Below are 15,802 nucleotides of genomic sequence, written 5' to 3' on the forward strand. Positions count from 1 at the left end.
CACACACACACACACACACACACACACACACACACACACACACACACACACACCAAAAAAAAAAATCTTCAGCCATTTACAAAGTAGTGATATATAAATATACATGTCAAAACAGAAGGTGAGTGAGAGAAATTGCGGAATGTTTCACAATGAACCCACTACGCACTGCTAATGTAATTGTATTTTTATTAGGTAAAAATTTTAAGCCAATATCAAATGTCTTTCATTGACCATTTTGGGGCATAAATGGAGGTTTAGGATTACAGGAACCATATTTAGCATTCCATTGTTTCATTTTTCAACAATATGATAGACACAAGTTATAATATAGGAATTCCAACATTAACAAGAAAACTTAATTAAATTTAACATGTTTCTATACAGAAAGAGTTCTACTGAATTTTGTAAACATTTGTGGGCACTCAATATGAAAAGTGCATCTCACTCTATTTTAAATGTTATCAAACAATTGTTACTCTAAGAATTCGATTTAAGTAGTTACTTTTAATTTTATTTTCAGATAATAATAACAATATAATAATACCTAACATTTACAAAGTACTTTCTCATTTGATCCTCACAACAATCCTGGGAGGTAGGTGCTATTATTATGTCCATTTTACAGATGAGGAAAATGAGATTAAAAGGGGTTAAATGACTTGGTCACATAGCTAGGAAGTATTCAAGGCCAGAATTGAATTCCTTTCTTCCTGACTCTAAGACCAATGCTCTCTCCACTATACCACCTGCCTTCTTCATAACTAAAAAATTATAAAATGATTCATTTGGTCAAGCATCCAAGGTTTTCTAGGACTGGCAATTATGGATCATGGTTATAATTCAACCAGTTCAACACTACCATCTTTCATGAATTGACTAAATTTTCTAAATTAAATCCACCTTCACTTATGAAACTCTTCTATAGAATGTAAAAAGTTGACACATATTCCAGGCATTTAGGGCATTCATGGAACATGAAAGAATCATGCTTTAAGAGATTTTTTTCCCCTCCTAACTCTCAAATTAGAAAAGTGGCAATGTATTATAGCCAAGGTTGAAAAGAGAGTGAAACACAATTTCAAAAAATCCTGTGTTATCCCAGAGACCAATCATTTAATAAAGACATAATGATCAACTAAGAGGAGGTAATGCATATTTTGTGAACTGAACTGCTCAGGCCACATCTGGAATAATGTGTTCATTTTTATGCATAACAATTTAAGAGGTGGCATTGACACAACTATGTTCCCATATTACATAAGAAATGGTTGAGAGAAAGTCGATATTTAGCCTGGAGGGGAGACATAATTATCATCAATATTTGAAGCTGTCTTGCATAAAAAGAGAGAAAAGAATTATTCTGTTGTACTCTACCTGTACATAGGAATGACCCTGTAATTTCTACTTTGAGGATATGTCTAAGAAAAACTTTGGGGAAGTGGAGCCAAGATGGCAGAGTAAAGGTAGGGACTTGCTTGAGCTCTCCTGTGAACCCCTCCAAATACCTTTTAAAAATGACCAAACAAATTCTAGAGCAGCAGAACACACATAAAAGATGGAGTGAAGAAAAAAAAAAAAAACGTCCAGCCCAAGAAAACTTGGAAAGTTGGCAGGAAAGGTCTGTTGCACCAGAACGAGAGAGGAACATAGTCCATCACAAACCATGACATCTCAGGCTGGGCCCCAGCAAACTAAGAGCAGGCCTCAGGACAACTGAACTGGCAGCATTGAAGGTCTCCAGACCTCTCAGCCCAAAGACAGCTTAGAAGGTCAGCAGGAAAGGTCTGTCCAACCTAGGAAAGACTGGAGCACAGTGCAGCACAGGTTGCACCAGCGCAGCCCCAGCTCTACAAACCAGGAACAGGCCTTGGGAGTGAATGAATCAACAGCTGCAGAGGCTGCTTCCAGAGCTCTCAGCTTACAAATGGTAAAAGGGTGGAACAACTGGTCAGAAGGAGATTACAGGCATATCTTTGCTAGCATTGAGGCAAGACTCTGTTGCTTTGCCCATACTCAGATCCAAGTTGCAGTCCTGGGTGGCAGTGCCAGATGAGGAGGAGAACTAGCGCACCACAGCTTGTGACCACAGTGGCGGAGGGACCTTGCTCACAGTTCCAGGACAGAAAAGAGTGCTTGTGGGCACTCACAGACCAGAGCACAGGCCAGGAGAGAAGTAAATACCTCCTTAATCATACCACCTTGGAAGAACTGAAAACTTACAGGACCCTAGAGGTATCTCTGAAAATAGCTGCACAAAAATTTCTGAAGCTTGGGACAGTGCACTCTCCACCCCGGAAGCAGAGCCCTACTTTATTTTTATTTATTTATTTTTTGGTTAGGCAATGGGGTTAAGTGACTTGCCCAGGGTCACACAGCTAGTAAGTGTTATGTGTCTGAGGCCAGATTTGAACTCAGGTCCTCCTGAATCCAGGGCCGGTGCTCTATCCACTGCACAACCTAGCTGCCCTCAGAGCCCTACTTTAACAAAGAGTTAAAAGTTGAGTAATAGACTGGGGAAATGAGAAAGCAACAAAAAAACTCTTGACTATAGAAAGTTACTATGGTGACAAGGAAGATCAAAACACACACTCAGAAGAAGACCACAAAGTCAAAGCTCCTACATCCAACGCCTCTGAGAAAAATATAAATCAGTCTCAGGCCATGGAAGAGCTCAAAAAGGATTTTGAAAATCAAGAAAGAGAGGTAGAGAAAAAATTGGGAAGAGACATGAGAGTGATGCAAGTAAATCATGAAAAATGAGTCAACAGCTTGGTAAAAGAGACACACAAAAAAAAACACCTTAAATGACACCTTAAAAAACCAGACTAGGCCAAATGGTAAAAGAGGTGCAAAAAACCAAGGAGGAGAAGATTAGATAGATAGATAGATAGATAGATAGATAGATAGATAGATAGATAGATAGTACAGGTGTGAGTTGGATATGAAGGGATAATATCTAAACAAATAAAATTAAGGGGTGAGAGGAATGTACTGGGAGAAAGAAAGGGAGAGGTAGAGTGGGGTAAATTATCTCACATAAAAGAGGCAAGAAAAAACTTTTACAGTGGAGGGGAAGAGGGGGAAGGTGAAGGGGAGTGAGTGAACCTTATTCTAATCAGAATTGGCTCAGAGGGAATAACATACACACTCAATTGGGTATAAAAATCTATCTTACTCTACAGGAAGGTAGAAGGGTAGGGGATAAGAGAAGAGGGGGGCAGTGATAGAAGGGAAGGCAGATGGGGGAAGGGGTAGCCAGAAGCAAAACATTTTTGAGGAGGGACAGGGTGAAAGGAGAGAGAATAGAAAAAGCAGGGAGGAGATAGGATGTAGGGAAATAGAGTTAGCAACAGTAACTACGAAAAAAATTTTGAAGAAAGTTTCTCTGATAAAAGTCTCATTTCTCAAACATATAGAGAATTAAGTCAAACTTACAAAAATAAGATCCAATCCCCAATTCATAAATGATCAAAAGATATGATCAGTTTTCAGAAGTAATCAAAGCTAACTATAGTCATATGAAAAATACTCTAACTCACTATTAATAGAAGAAATGCAAATTAAAACAATTCTGAGGTACTACCTCATACCTATTAGATTGGCTAATAGGACAGAAAAGATAAATGACAAATATTGAAAAGAATGTGGAAAAATGAGACATTAATGTACTATTGGTGAAGTTGTGAGCTGATTCAACCATTCTGTAGAGCAATTTGTAACTATGCCCAAAGGGCTATATAACCATGTATATCCTTTGACCCAGCAATACCACTACTGGGTCTGTATACCAAAAGAGACAAAAAAAAATGAAAAGGACATATATGTACAAAAATATGTATGGCAGCTCGTTTTGGGGGGCAAATAATTACAAATTGTGGGAATGCCCATCAATTGGGAAATGGCTGAACAAGTTGTGATATGTGATTCTGATGGAATACTATTGTACTATAAGAAACGATGAGAAAGATGCTCTCAGAAAAACCTAAAAAGACTTGCATGGGCTGATGCAAAGTGAAATGCACTGTGTACAAAGTAATAACAATATTGTAGGATAATCAGCTGTGAATGACTTAGCTATTCTTAGCAATACAACAATCCAAGACAACTTTGAAGGACTTATGATGAAAAATGCTATCCATCTCCAGAGAAAGAAATGATGGTGTCTGAATACAGATTGAAGCATACTTTTTTTTACTTTATTTTTCCTGAGTTTTTTTATTGTTTTCTTTCACATGACTATTATGAATGTTTTGTACAACTACATATGTATAATCTATATCAAACTGCTTGCTTTCTCAGTGAGGAGGGTGGGGAGGGAGAAAGAGAGAATTTGTAACTCAAAATTTTAAAAATGATTGTTAAAAATTGTTTTTATATGTTATTGGGGAAAATATATTTAAAATACTTAAAAAAAAAAGAAAAAAGAAGACTCCTGATGTTGGAAATACTGAATAGAAAAGAATTCGCATATATCAAAAACTAAGGAGTATACGCAGAATATCTACATCTTTGAACTTAGGACTTGACATTCACGAAAATTACTCTGGGTTTTTGCAATACACTCAATTCAATTCCACAAGCATTTTTAAAAAAAAATTTGAGTGTTTATCATATGAAGGGATATTAGGGATATAATAAATAAAAATGAAATGTATTACCTGTCCTCAAAGAGCTTACATTCTTTTGAGGGGGAGAATATATCACACAGACAATTAAATACATGATATTATGAGGAGGAAGATAGCACTAACAATGAGGGGGATTATGGAAGACTTCCCATTGGAGGCAGTTTGAGTTGAGCCTTGAAGGGTACTAAGAACTCCGTGAGGGGAGATGGAGAGAATGAACATTTCAGGATTTTGGGACAGCATATGAAAAGGCAGGTAGGAGATGGGGTGCCAATTATGGGGAAGAACAAGTAGGACAAATTAGTTGCCACAAAAGGTGTGTGAAAGGGAGGAATATGAATAAGTCTGTGAAAGTCGGTAGGGTCCAGATAGTGAAGGGCTTTAAATGCCAAGCTGACAAATCCGTGTGCCTTCCAAAGACATAGTTGGATCCCTTTCCTTTAGCCGAACAAAAGGCATGGACCAACATTTATCCAGCTTTCATTTAATTCAATAGACATGTAAAAAGTGCTGCTTTTGTACAAGGCACTAAGTGATGAGAATAAATTAGTGATTTTTACATCATGCAATTATTGCACAAGTGACATATTTTGAGAATAAATCACAACAGTAATCAGATGTAATTCTGAATGTCATGCACTCGTGTTCTAGGAAAGACAAGCATCCTACCATCTTTGACTTTCACCCTTCCCCTACCAATACCAATGACAGTTTACAAAGCCCTTCAACACATTATTTAATTTGAGCTTCACAACAACCTTGTTTGGTAGGTACCAAAGGTATTATTACCTTCTTTCTAAACTATGAGGATATCGAGGTTTCAAGAGGTTAAATAATCAACCATTCATGTAGTGTGGGATTTAAACTCAGGTCTTCCTGAGTCCAAGTCCAACACTCTCTCCACTATACCATACTCATTCTATAAGGCTCACTACTATTCTATAATTGATCTACTTTTCTATTAATTATACAAAGACCTTGACTTCAAATCTGGCCTCAGACACTAGCTGTGTGATCCTGGCTAAGTTACTTAACCTGTTTGCCTCGGTTTTTCATCTGTAAAATGAACTGGAGAGGGAAATAGCAATCAGCTCTGGTATCTTTGCCAAGAAAATACCAATGGGAGTTAGACATGACTGAAACAACCAAACAACAGAAAACTTATCCTTTTTCAGTTATGCTATATTATTACTGAGATCCATATCCTTCCAGAGAAGGAAAAGGAACAGGGGACATCTGAAGGCAAACGATAGGTAAGATTCTCTTTATATAAAGGGAGAAGCTGGAGGAAATCTCAGGACGATATAGCATCTTGCTCTCCAAGCAATAATGATGGTGTGCCACAGATTCCCTCAGGTGAAAAGTCATTCATTATTGGTCAGAGGAAAAAGAGTGGAGTAGTAGTGATTGATGACTGACTGTTGAGTGGTAGCAAGGTTGCTATTTGTCAACCTGACAAAAATAAGAAAGAGAAATGCTGTTGTCTCGGGGCATGCATCTGGGACATGACAGAGATTGTCTATAAATTTGTCAAATCAAATAATCACTACCTACTTCCTATGGTTTATGTGGGGACAGGTGATACTGCCAAAAGTAATGTAGAAATATCACTAATGATTATGAAATTGAAATTCAAAGCAAATAACTGAAGACCTTAGCTGCCCAAGTGGAAGGCCCATTGATACTGATGAAGGACTTTAACTGAAAATGGACAAAGGGGGCAGCTACATGGTGCAGTGGATAGAGCACTGGCCCTGGATTCAGGAGGGCCCGAATTCAAATTCGGCCTCAGACACATAACACTTACTAGCTGTGTGACCTTGGGCAAGTCACTTAACCCTATTGCCTAGCCAAAAAAAAAGGAAAAAAAAGAAAATGGATGAAGAAGGAAAAAATTGCCTCTCTCCCTCCCTCTTTTCTTCCATCTCTCTCTCTCTCTCTCTCTCTCTCTCTCTCTCTCTCTCTCTCTCTTTCTCTCCCTCTCTCTCTCTATCATTTTCTCCTGTCTCTCGGTATCTCAAATACAGAAAGCAACACATAAAATATGGAAATAAGACCAAGTGAGAGGACCGGTAATTCACAAGGCATAATACACTACGTAAAAGGAACCTGTATAAAAATGTACAAAATATGGGTAATAAACATTAAACCAGAGATTCCTTCATGAAATTATACTATAATGCTTCATCATGGCTTAGAAATGACCCTAGATTCCAAAAGTGAAGCATAAGTTCTGGCAAGTACTTTTTTCCAAGATGGAAAGGCCGTGGATTTGAAGCACTAAGTCTGCTGTCCTTGGATAAACCATGACAAGAACAGGGAGAACTGATTTGCCTCATTTCATTTATTGCCAGGTTTTCTGCAAGGATAGATCAAGAGAATGATTTTTAGCAATTAATGTGTGCAATAATTTAGATTATTTCATTATTTTTATACTGATTCAGCCCAACTATCAGCATTGAATATCAATTCAAAAGACATTATTAAGTGAATGGCCTTTAGTCAAAGTCATACGAAGGCTAGCTAAAGGCATTGAGAATATTTAGCTTGGAGAAGGGAGAAATCAGGAGAGACATCAAGAGAGACACAGGAAGAATTATAAGAAGTAATTCAAATCAAATAAAGTATATCCAAAAGAAAAAATGTCAAAGAATCACTGGAATTTAGAGTTGAAACAGACTTCAAAGGCCCTAGACAAAAGAAATCCCCCTCATCACATACCTGAGAAGTGGGCATCTAGACTCAGTATGAAGAACTCTCAAGAGGGGGAAATCACTACCTCTTGAGGTAGTACTGCACTTTTAGGTATCTCTAATTGTTAGGAAGGGTTTGTTTGTTTGTTTGTTCATTTGTTTGTTTATTTTTTCTTCAGATATCAAGTTTAACTTTGCCTCCCAGGAACTTCTATTGAGAGCTTCTGGTTTTGCCCTCTTGAGCCAAACAGAACAACTCTAATCCCTCCACCACATCATAGCCATTCAAATATTTAAACAAACCTATTATGCCCCACTCCCTTTAGGTTCTCCAAGCTAAACATATTCAGTTCTTTCAACTGATCCTCATTTGACATAGATTCTAGGTCCTTAAGCATCCTGGTTGCCCTTCTCTGGACACTTTCCAGTTTATCAGCATCCTTCTTAAAATGTGGCATGTGGAGTTGAACACAGTATTATAAATGAGGTCACTTTAGGGCAAAGTACAGTGGGATTACCACCTTCTTATTTCTGAGCCCTATGCTTCTCAACTCATCCCAAAAACTCATTAGCTTTTTTACCTGCCACATGACAATGCTAACTCACCCCCAGATCTTTTTTCAATTGCTATGTCTTTCTTTTTTATACCCATGACTACTTTGTTCCTGTCTATGACTTTATATTCCTCCCTACTGAATTTAATTTTATAATCTTTATCTCAATGTTATAGCCTGTCAAAATCCTTTTGGATCCTGAGTCTATCATTCTGGATGCTAACAATATACATAACTACAAAAATTTAAAGGAATATAACACTAAAAGGAAAAAAATCCAGATAATATTACTACCTAATAACTGTCTTTGAACCAGAAAGATAGAAAGTGATGCATGTTGTTGGTGGCAATCACATTACTGTAGTTTTGCATTATTGTTTCCAGAGGATATACTTGGAGATAGGAGGTGGGACAAAGTATAAGTTACTTGGGTATTTGCTGAGAAGTATCTATTATATTGAGCAACTAAGTGGCTCAATGCATAGAGTTCCAGGACTGGAATTTGGAAGACTCACCTTACTGCATTCAAATCTGACCTCAGACACTTACTAGCTGTGTGACCCTGGGCAAGTCACTCAACTTTATTTTCCTCAGTTTCATCCATAAAATGAGCTGGAGAAGGAATGTAAACTACTCTAGTATCTTTGCCAATAAAACTGCAAATGAGGTTATGAACAGTTGGACACGACTGAAAAATGATAACAAAAAAAATCTATTGTGTTAAAAACAAATAGTAATAAAACTGACCAAATGTTACATTAGATAACATCATTCTGTCATAGGGGAGAATGCGGTTACATAGCATTCTGTGTATCATGTACATCTATAAAATGGGTTTTATAATAGCCCCTATGTCCCAGGGTTTTTGTGAGGATAAAATGAGATAATATTTGTAAAATGATTCACAAAAAAACTTAATATGCCATATAAATGCTAGGTAGAAAAAAAACATCATCCCAAAAGAAGCAATTTGCCATGGTTGGATGGAATATCTACCCTTGAGCAATTGAAATGTGTCTTCCTTTTGCCTCATATGTGAGTTTACAATGTGCATCACTCCCTAGACTTATCACAGCTTCCTCTTGCCAGTGAATAAGAGAATTCTGTGGAATTGGTAAGGATTTAGATAGGCTTACAATTCTCATGTGAAAGGTGTCTAGAGAGAATAAACAATAGCAAAGAAATGCATCTTTATAAAGAACTAATATGAATTTCTGTCTTAGCTCTATAAGACCATTTATTTTTTCCGGGCACAAGAACATCATTTGATATTTTAGTTTATTTAGACACTCAAGAGCACTTTTTGCCAGCTCAAGATAGTTAATTGATTATTATGAATACCCTTTGTCTCCCTATTCAAAGAAGCCCTAACAATTAACTTTCTGTTGAGTGAATTATGAAAAAGACTAATATTCTCAGCACATTAGACAAAGATCAAGACAAAGACATTAGCTGATCTTTGCAAAATAATATAGCTAAGAAAAAAAAAAAAAGAGAAAGAAAATGAGATGACCTGCCCACAGGCTAAAGTCCTCGTCTGCTTGATCCAGGTATAATGAGACTGGAATGGGGTAGAATACTGGAAAAAGTGCTGGGCTTGGAATCAAGGATATCAAAATTCAAATCCTGCCCAAATAGAAATGAGTTGTGTGACCATGGGAGAGTCACCTAATCTCTAAGCCTCACTTTGTTGTTGCTATTGTTTAGTCATTTCAGTCATGTCTGACTCTTTGAGACCCCATTTGGGATTTTCTGGGCAAAGATACTGAAGCAATTTTGCCTTTTCCTTCTCCAATTCATTTTATAGCTGAGGAAACTGAGACAAACGGGGTTAGGTGATTTGCCAGTGTCACACAGCTAGTTAGTATCTGAGGACTGATTTGAATTTAGGTCTTCTTGACTCCAGGGCCAGTATTCTATTCACTGTGCTACCAATCAGTCCCTCAAAGCCTCAGTTTACTAATACGTAAAATTATGGTGTCCACTCCCTGCCTACCTCACAGGGTGGTTGTAAGGGTTTAATGAAGATGATGTAGGTAAAGTGCTATGGAAATTTTAAAGCAATATGAATTAAGTGAATTTACATAGTCATAAACAATGGGATATTTAGCAACAAAGCCATGGAACTGTCTTTTTGGTTCTGTTCTGTGAGGTAAGTTTGGAAGTGAAGAAAAACAAATAGTTATCTATTTTCTAGCCAACTATAGCTATTATTATCATTGGCATTAGTTATTATCAGAACTATTGATAGATTCTGAAAAGGTGACAAAATCTTTGAATTAGAATTTTAGAATTGGAAGAAACCTCACAGGACATCTATTCCAACCCATAGGTAGGGATTATATACATTTTTAGTTAGATCCAGCCACTCTTCCTGATGATCGTCTTAAGGACTATTTAGACATCCCTCAAATAAGGCACTGGACCCTGAAAATTTGGATCCAGAGTAACTCCACTGCTATGGTAGTGTTCTTCTATCTTCCCACTTGGTCTAGGAACATCTTGCCATTCAGTCACTACCTCTGTCCCCTACACATATCTCTGGGGCTATGTGGGTTCCAGGAGGAGCTTTGTGTGTTTGCAGTACTCCATTCAGGAAGACTTTTCTAAATTTTTGTATAGCCTAGCTTCACTCTCCACAATCTCTCTGTATCTCTCTCTCTCTTTGTCTGTCTGTCTCCCCAGCCCTCCCTCCTTCCCCCCTACTCTCTCGCTTTCTGTTTGCACCCTCTCCTTTCTCATCTTGATCTTTTCTCTCCATGTTGCTTTTTAAAAGCCAAGCCTAAGGCTATGACGTAGCTATATTAACTTGCTGCAAAACATTATCATTATCAATTGAGCCTGAATGGAACAACAAATACCAGAATATCTCAAGGAATTCATAGCTGTCAGAGTTAACTCTGCCAAGAAAACTTCACATTTAATTTAAGGGACTTCTTACCCCACTTGTTGTTAGAATAAGGACCCAAGAAGGACCCTCTGCACACCCACTACAGTAACAGAAACAAGAACACAAGAAAATCAACTCTATTGCTGTGCATCTAATAAGGGGAATCGTTTCTGCTCATCAATTCAATTATCCTCCAAATGATAAGGGAAATTCTGACAATGTCTTGATGCTGGTAATCCATAGGTGTGGTTAACAAGTAAGTTCTTTAGGGTTTAGAATACAGAATATAGACAGAAAATTAGCATTGTGATTAAAGTTGAGTTGCTGCTGAATGGTGGTTCTAGTCAGAGAATGACTGTGAGAGTAAATGTATATGTGCATGTTCAGTCATGGGTCCCCAGGCAGTGGGAATATATGATGAAAGCAAGATCTTTAACAATTTTATTGGTGTCTGATTTGGGAGCCCCTGAGGGTTGGTTTGATTATAGGGCAAACCTTGATTTAGGAAGCCTTCAGAGAGTGAGAGGGGCAGTTAGGTGGCACAGTTGATAGAGCACCAGGCCTGGGGTCAGGAAGACTTATCTTCCTAAGTTCAAATCTGGCCTCAGACATTTACTAAAGTCACTGTGTGACCCAGGGCAAGTCATTTAACCCTATTTTCCTCAGTTTCCTGATCTGTAAAATGAGCTGGAGAAGTAAATTGCAAACCACTCCAGTATTTTTGTCAAGAAAATCCCAAATGGGGTCCATGAAGAGTTGGACATAAGTGAAAAATGATTGAACAACAGAGAGTGAGAATCAAGGTATTACATAGAACTGGACATACCCAGTTACTGTCCAGTCAATGAGACTGAGCAATTAGTTTCAACGCTTTCCCCAGCAAGAGCAATTTTAACATCTGGTGCAGTGATTGCAAGCCTTAAAAGAATCAATATTTGATTGTCACTAGTAGTCTATGCATGGGAAAAGTGATTCTCAAAGTGTGAGGGTAGGGGAACACTGAGAATCAAAGTTTAAGTGGATCTAAATTGGTAGAGAAAGCTAAATATGACTGCCAATGCAGGTCTGCAACTCATGGTCTTAGAGAGCTGTCCCAGAGAATTTCATACATATAAACTAGATAAAATTAAAATTTCTATATCCCACAATCTTCTACCTTAGACTTTAAGCTCCTAAAGCATAAATGTGTTTTTTGAGCTCAAAGTGTAGATTTTTTCCTGCCCTTTCTCACTTCCTATTCTCTTAATTTTTTTCTGAACTTAAACATCAAAAAAGACCATTTCTGTACCAAAGAACACAAAAAGAGGATTATGAATCTCTGTTTCCTACTGCTTATTTTTTAAAGTAAATAATAATTCCACATGTCATTTTAAAACTTCCTGGTTTTGCTTCCTTCTGAACTTCCTTCTGTCCCCTTTTGTACACTTTTAAAATGTTTCAATGGCTTCCTTTTTTGTCATCGCTATTGCTACTTCCTCCTTCTTAACCCCCTAATTAAAATAAAAAGAAAGAAAAAAAAGTTCCTTGTAACATAGAAGCATAGTCTTGTAAAACAAATCCACACATAGGCCATATCCAAAAATGTGTCTCTTTGTGCACTTTGAGTCTATCTGGAAACATAGCTGATCATTGAATTGAGCAGAGTTCTTAAATCTTTCAAAGTTGTTTTTCTTTGCTATGTTGCTCTCTTTGAATAAATAATTTTCCTGGCTCTGCTCACTTCACTCTGTATCAGTGCATACCAACCCAAGATAATTTGAAGTTATCACTTTCATTATCTCTTGTGGAATAATAACACTCCATTATATTTATATGCCACGATTTGTTTAGTCAATCCACAGTTGATGGGTATCCTTTTAGAAGCCACATTTTGTTGAGCCATTTCCTAACTGATGGTGCTGCCCTTAGATTGTAATTATTTGCTCTCCACCCTCCTCCCTTTGATAGCCCTGTTCAGGATAAGGAAGATTGTTTCACTTATAGACATTCCCTCACTACTATTATCTACCTTCCCTATCCATTTTCCCTCATTGAGTTTGATATGTATTTGTCCATTTGTTCATTTCTGATAAAAATGAGGTTTTTCCTAAGCCCTCTTCCCCAGTCCTCCATGTTCGCACATTCTTCTAGCAACTTTCTCTGACGTATACTAGTGTGTTCCTTTTTTACCTTTTAAAAAGCCCTCAGAACAGAACTAAACTACCCCCACTCTAGGACCTCTATTTTTCTTATTTAACTTCATCAATATACCCTTTAAAGGCATTAAGATTCTGAAGGAACATATTCCTTTTCTCTCTAATGGAACACCATTAGAATATTAGTACTACATCATGATATGATTCCTTAAAACTTTACAAATAAATTTACCTTTCTATTATATATCTGTCTATTGTGTTTGCATTTCAAAGTTTCCATTCAGTTCTGGTTTTTACAGGAATGCTTGAAAGTCCTCTGCTCCATTGAAAATCCACTTTTCCCATGTAAGATTACACTTTCTTTGCAGGATGTTATTCTTGGTTGTAAGCATATCTCTTTTGCCATGTGGAACACTGTAACACTGTATTCCTCTTTAAAGGAGAAGATGCCAGGTCTTGTGTGATCTTTGGTACCTAAACATTTTCTTTCTGAGTGCTGGCATTACTTTTTTCTTTGACCCATAAGTTCTGTATTTTGCTAAGGCTTCCCTGGGACTTTTCATTTCAGAATATCTCTTAGGAAGTGATCTGTGGAATCTTTGTGTTTTCCCTTTGCTCTCTGCTTCTAATATAGCTGGTAAGTTTTCATTTATTATACCTTGAAATCATATTGTCCAGATTTTCTTTAATCATGGGATAATGACTGACTTATTGTATAGTTCTGTTATGTAAGAAGTCACTGTAGTTTCTAATTCATTTTGTTGACCAGTATTTGGTCTTCAAGGGCAGCTAAGTGGTATAGTAGGCAAGGCAGTGAGCCTGGAGTCAGGAAGACCTGAGTTCAAATCCAGCCTCAGATATTTACTGACTGTGTGGCCCTGGGCTAACCTAGTCTGCCTCAGTTTCTTCATCTATAAAATAAGCTGGTGAAGGAAATGGCAAACCACTCCAACATCTCTTTTTAAGGCTTCCCTTGTGGTCACAAAGAGTTATACATGACTGAAAATGAACAAAAAATTCTAGTCTGCTACTAATGCTGGAGCATGGCTAGTGCAAGTTTTCTGGGTAGTCTGCTTCCACAGGCAGTCATCCTGACTGGAAGTATCTTCCCCCTTGATTCTCTTCAACCTTCTGAGAAGGGTCCCATCTCATCTCCTTTCCTCCACATTAGATCCCTTTTTATCTCATTGAAGCCTTGATTATGCACATCACTGTCCTTAACAATATGGACTCAATGACCATACTCAGTGGTTTCTACTACCTGTTGCAATGTCTTAAACAGAAATAGAGAACATTCCTTTGTTGCCATCTATAGAATATCCCCAAATCTACTTGAATACTGTAATTATGATCTTCCTCCACACCACTGATATATCAAGCTGTTACTATAGAATGTTGAATAGTCCTAATCCTGTTCATTTTTACTGAATACAGTTTTACACTTAAAACAACAATACACTGTACAAAAATTTCCAAAATTGCAAAACAAAAAATTAGAGGGCAATGTTTTCTTTCTGGAAAGATTTTTCATTTTACACAAGTAATTGTCAAATGATTCCATGAAGTAGGGAGTTCCCCTGCTCCATTGTAAATATTATTTTATTTACACAACTTTTCTGGAGAACATTTATTGAATATGGGGAGTACAGTTAACAGGTTTTTCTTTGTCATTAACTCATTTGAAGCAGCTCAAAAGTCGGCCTCAAGTTTTCAAAAATGCATACAAGATGATGCTAAAAGACACAAAAAGATATGTGTTGTGCCTCTGATGGGAGGAAAAATTTTCTCATCTTAAAGTGTTTGGATTCACACATTGGTTGACATCTCTCTCATATGAGTTTGAAAGTTTTACTAAAGTCAAGAACTACATTTGTATTCAACTAGTTTTATGATTCTAATACAGGTTAATGTATTTAATTATAGTCAGAAGAGTTACCAAAATTTATCTCAATAATATTTCTTATAATCCTTATAGGATGTGACAACCTCTAACCCACTCAGATGAATTAGCAACTCTGTGAGTTAATAATTTCATGTTCAATAAAATAAGATAGTAGTTAATAAGTTATGAAATGCCTTTGTCCTGGAGCTTTGAAATTTATACTATATATTACATAGCTTGATTGCCATGATAGTAGTAGCATCCTCCTAATGTAATATAAAATCAAGGATCCCAGCTTTGGCTCACTATGTAAGTGACAGTGATAAAGACAGGACCTGTGATATGATTGATATAGGGAACTCCAGGTGAGCAAACTCCCTCTATAAATAACAGATCTGCAACTATTCTGTAACTTAATAGTCTTATAAAGTAGCCCAGAGCACTGATAAGTGACTTCTCCCTAGTATTTGTCAGTGACTGGACTTAAACCCAGGTCCTCCCTAGCTTTAAGGCTGACTCTGTATCCACTATACCACACTGTCTCTCATGATAATATTTTTAATATACAAAAGGCCTGTCTCCCTAAGAGCCCATGCACTTCACATATATGATCATACTTGTCTGTATATTTCTGCAACAAGGAAAGGAGGAGGTATCATGCTTTAAAAGACAAAAAGATAGAGAAATGGAATCACAGCCATTGAGGAAGTTGCTTGTCCTAAATCACAAAGTCAAGTACAATAGGTGAGCAAAGTTTATTCCTGAGGGAGGAAAATTCTTTCCTCACTGCTCTTCTAATTTCCCTAAAACAAACTGTAATTCCCTCTATATCAGGGATTCTTAACATTGGGTTTTAGGAACTTGCTGATTGTTAATAATTTGATTACTTTCAATATAATTGGCTTTCTTTGTAATCCTATATGTTTTATCTCATACATTGAAAAATTCCATTCTGAGAAGGAGTCGATAGGCTTTATGAGACTGTCACAAGGGTCCATGACATAAAGAAAGGTTAAAAAC

General features: G+C 37.1%; 1 protein-coding gene across 1 annotated transcript in view; it reads right to left on the reverse strand.

Moving 5' to 3' along the window:
* KCNK2 (potassium two pore domain channel subfamily K member 2) overlaps positions 1-15,802 on the reverse strand; it is a 151,530-nt gene that overhangs the window by 54,597 nt on the left and 81,131 nt on the right. The gene's annotated exons all lie outside the window — the stretch shown is intronic.

The sequence above is a fragment of the Vombatus ursinus genome, unplaced genomic scaffold, assembly GCF_900497805.2.
Source record: "Vombatus ursinus unplaced genomic scaffold, bare-nosed wombat genome assembly UNPS02014798.1, whole genome shotgun sequence".
In the NCBI taxonomy this organism is placed as follows: Eukaryota; Metazoa; Chordata; class Mammalia; order Diprotodontia; family Vombatidae; genus Vombatus; species Vombatus ursinus.